The sequence below is a fragment of the Penaeus monodon genome, chromosome 1 (genome assembly GCF_015228065.2).
Source record: "Penaeus monodon isolate SGIC_2016 chromosome 1, NSTDA_Pmon_1, whole genome shotgun sequence".
NCBI lineage: Eukaryota > Metazoa > Arthropoda > Malacostraca > Decapoda > Penaeidae > Penaeus > Penaeus monodon.
This window is the reverse complement of record NC_051386.1, coordinates 28,619,751-28,624,750: the sequence shown is the minus strand read 5'-3', so window position 1 is coordinate 28,624,750 and position 5,000 is coordinate 28,619,751.

The following is a 5,000-nucleotide window of genomic DNA, read 5'->3' as shown; positions in this document are numbered from 1 at the left end:
TATATTTATATATATATATATATTATATTATTATGATATATATATATATAATTTTATAATTTATATATATATAAATCTATATTTTTATTTATATATATATATTATTTATATATATATTTATAAAATATTTTTATATTCATATATATATATATATATATATTAATTTATCATTATATATTCTATATTATATTATATATTTATATCTTTTTATTTTTATTCTTCTATATTTATTTTTAAATTAATATATATATATATACTTATATTTATATTATATAAAAATTAGAATAAAAATTATGTGTGTATTATATATATATATATATATATACATAATATATATATATTTATATATATATATATATATAGATATATTATATATATTATATATATATATTATATTTAATAACATAATATATATATATATATATATTATATATATATATATATATAGTATATAATTTTAAAAAATATAAAATTATTATATTTTTTATATATTTTATATTATATATTAATTTGTGTGGGGTGTGGGGTTGTGGGGTTTTGTTGTGTGTTGTGTGTGGTGTGTGTGTGTTGTGCGTCTTCACCCTCTAAACTCAAATGAACCTCGTCGAAATTTGGTCCATCACCCTCCCTTACTTCGTTTTTGGGCCCTATGCTGTTCCTTTGTGCCTCCTGTGATAGCTTACTTTGGCGAAACCCTGCCCTCTATCAAGCGTCTGTCTCAAATAAGAACGCTGTATCTGGGGGGACAAAACAAAAACGCCCTCTTTTCCCATCGTGGCCGGCTCAGTGGAGGGTCAGCGGCGGGGGATTGCCCCTTTTCCCCCCACATTCCACGCCCGCGACTGGTGGTCCTCCCTAAAAAAGCTGCTGCCTAATTTCCCTTAAACAGAAAAATTTTTCTAATGCTAACATTTTTTCCTGCCTCCACATCCCCCCCTTTCTCCCCCCTTTTTTATCTCCCTCCCCCCCTTTCCTCACCCCCGGGGCTGTACGTGGAAAAGGGTCGGCCTCTCATCCGAGAGGTCGGGGGTTCGCGCTCCGCCCGGCGCGAAATTTTACCATTGTCCCCTGCTGTGGCTGGGGCATCAGGGTGGGTAAGGAAAAGGTTCACCGAGTCAGCCCCTGCCCATGGGGATTAGTTGAACAGGCTGGGTTCCCTCAGGGGGCATGCCCGGGCGAGGCAAACTTCGCATATCGGACTTACGTTTTCCCCTCTTCAACCTAAGAAAAGAATCCGGTTTTTCGAAATAGTTTCTTTTAAATAATTTAGTTTTTGTTTTGGGGGGTTTTTTTCCCAAAAGTATCAGCACAGAAGAAGTTTTACCATTTATATAATAAAATAAAAATTATATATTATATATATTTTAAATTTTAAATATTATATTATATATTGTGTGTGTGGTGTGTGGTGTGTGTGTGTGTTGTTTTTGTTGTGTGTGTTTAGGTTTGTGTGTGTGTTTAATTACTACTATTTTATATCAAATTATGTTTTGATATATTATAATATTATATATATATTATAATATATATTATATTATATTTTGAAAAAAAATAATACATAACACATAAATGATAATACTTATATTACCCAATATTTATTTTATTTTTTTTTATTTATTATTTTATTTTATATTTTCCATTTATTTGTTATTATATTTATTTTATTATATATTTTTATTTATATTTTTATTATATTATTTTAAAACCTACATATCTATTGCATTAATTTTTATATAAACATATATATTTTATATATATATTATATATATATTATATTATATTAACACGCAATATTATGAATTGTTATATAATTTATTATACATATTTCTGTATTAAATATTTTTAATATTTAAAATTATAATATATTTTTATATAATATATATATATCACACACACACCACAACACACACACCACCAACACACAAAACCCCACACCACAACACCCACACACATTCACCACCACACACACCCCACACCACCACACACAATATATATATATATATATATATATATGAACTATATATAAAAATATACAATATATATTTTATTTTAATTATATATATAATATATTTTTAATATATATATATATATATATATAACCACACCCGCAAAACCCCCAAACCACCCACAACACACACACCCCACACACACCCACACACACCCAAACCACCACACACCCACACCCCCATATATATAAAATTAATAAATTTTTATATATTTAATAATATATAAATATATATACACACACATACCCACATACCCACAACACAACACACACCAACACACACCCACCCACACAAAAAAAACACCACACACCACACACCACACACACACACCCCAAAACACCCAACGCACGCCCAAACCAAGTACACACGCAACAAAAAACCCGCAACACCACACACACAACACACCACCACCAACACACCACACAACACCACACACCCCAAACACAAAAACCCACACACACAACACCCCAAAACACACACACCACAACATATTATATTAAATAAAATATAATTTAATAATTATATTATATAAATTATATATATATTAAAATATAAAATATATAGATATATATATATATATATATATATATATTTTATAATATATATATATATATATACTCATATAAACATTTTTTGTTATGTCTAAAGAATTTATAAATATAATATATATATTATATAATTATATATAAATATATATATATTATATATTATAAAACCCCATATTTTATATATTATATATTTATATATTTTATATATATATATATATATATATTGTTTGTGTGTGGGTTGTGTGTGGGTGTGTGTGTGTGTGTGGTGTGTGTGGTTGTGTTGGCGGTGTGCGTGTGTGTGGTGTGTGTAGTATATCTATATAAAATACTAAAAATATAAATGCGTGAAATTATTTTAAATTATTTATTTATAAAATATTTATATTTTATATATATATTAATATTATATATATATTGTGTGTGTGTTGTTTATGTTGTGTTGTGTTTGTGTGTGGTGTGTGTGTGTGTGCGTGCCTACGATATTGTTTTAATAAACATATTTCTCAACGTAGAGGGATCATCCTCATCTTTTTTTCAGCTAGCCGGGGTCCCGGGAAAGGGTGGAAGCCTTTGGTAGTTCTAGTAAACCCTTTTAAAGGGGCCCTTGAGAATTATGGATTTTACATAGAAAAAACCATGGCTTAGTTGTTGAAAAACCCCCCTCAGAAACCCAAATACTTTAAAAAAAAACGCCCCCTACTGAACACTTTTATATTACTGATTTGCTATGCATTTTGGGAAAAGAAAATAAAGTACTGATCTGAGCACTGGGTGTATAAAACCGAAAATTTTTTGATAAAAATTTATTTTTGGCTAGTCTGTGCTGTTGTTTTTTCTTTTTTAGTTAACAACATAAAGGGAAGGAAATTTAAGGGTTCGTTTTTTTTTAAATGGGGAAAAAAAAAAAATATATATATATCTTTTGTTTTTTAAAAACGGCATTATGGTATTCACCTTAGAACTATATATAAAAATATAAATTTTAAAAAATATAATATATATTATTATATATATATATAATATATAATTTTATAATATAATATTTAAAAAATATAATTTTTCAAAAAGTTTTACCTGCCTGTAAAAATTCATTTTTAAAAAGACTTTGAACCCCTTTATAGAACGAAAATTTAGAAAGCGGGTAAAAAAATAGAAATAAAGGGCCCTCAAAACGGAAATTTAAAAAGAAAATTCTCAGCAACGCAGTGGCATACAAAAATGAAAATTTCAATTTAAAAAGTTAGTTAATAAAACCGCGATTTACGAGTCTAACGGGACTTTTGATTTCACCTGTTCTGGGTCTGCCCGTGAGGGGGTGGGCCCGGGTTGGGGGGGGGGAGGGAGTCCCCCTGCCTTTGGGGGTGGGTGGGGGGTGCTTGGCTCTGTTTTCCCTTCCTCCCCTTTCAGGGCTGCGACAGTCGGGGCTTGCCCTCTTGCCCCGTACTGCCCCTCCTCACTGGGGCCTCCCCAAAACTTTGCTACTGCATGTACGGTCAAAAGGAAGTTAAACGTCCTCGTCAAAAAGGGGGAAATTTTCGTCTCTAGAGGAGGTTTTTTTGATTCTTTGAACCCTTTTTTTTCCCGTGGTTCTTCTGCATTTTATTGATGGCGGGGAAATCCTTTTTACTGGGGGTATCCCGGGGTCGGCTGGGGGGCTTCCTTCTTCTTTGGATCTAGAAATCTTTTCTTTTTGTTCTGTTCCCAAATAGGTCCCGGGGAGCAGGGAAAAAAGTCTGGGCGCTTTTTTGCAACCTCTTTACGCCTAAAACTATGGAGCCTTTAGGGGGAAAGCAGGGTTTTCCCCCAGAATTCTGAAGGGGTACCCTCGCCGACCCAGTGGAGCGGGTCTACCTTTTATTTTATTTTAATAAATTTTTTCCTTTGTCTTATTATATTTTTTTGAGTTTTATAAACCCCTACCCTTTTTTTAAAAGAAGTTAAAACCATTTTCTTATCTATTTTACTTTTAAACACTCTTTTTAGTCTTTTGGGGGTAACCCCGCGTACTCTTTAAAATTTTGTTTGGGGTTTTTTTTAAATTTTTTTATTCATTAAAATTTTCCTTCAAAGATGCGAGTTATCAGTACGCAACTCTATACCCCCTGAGGGCCTGTTTTCGCCATCTAGGGAGGGGGGGAAAAGTTGTTCATTCCCGGGAATTACTAGCCTACTAAAAAATCCTTGCGGGGGGTCTGCTATTATAGCCTGGGAACTGAGCGGGGGAAAAGGGAGGGGATAGGTTGACGTCTTAATAGCGGCCGTTACACCGGCGAACTATTGACGTTGGTTTTTTTTTTGGTTTCCCCTGCGGGCGCAAGACAAGGGTTTTTAAAAGGCGGGAAATGAGTTTTTTTTTAAAACCTTTTTTTCATTTTTTATTAAAAAGAGTGCTCGTTTTTTTTTTTTTTTTTTTGGGGGTTTTAAACTCGTTTCTTTTGTCTTTTTT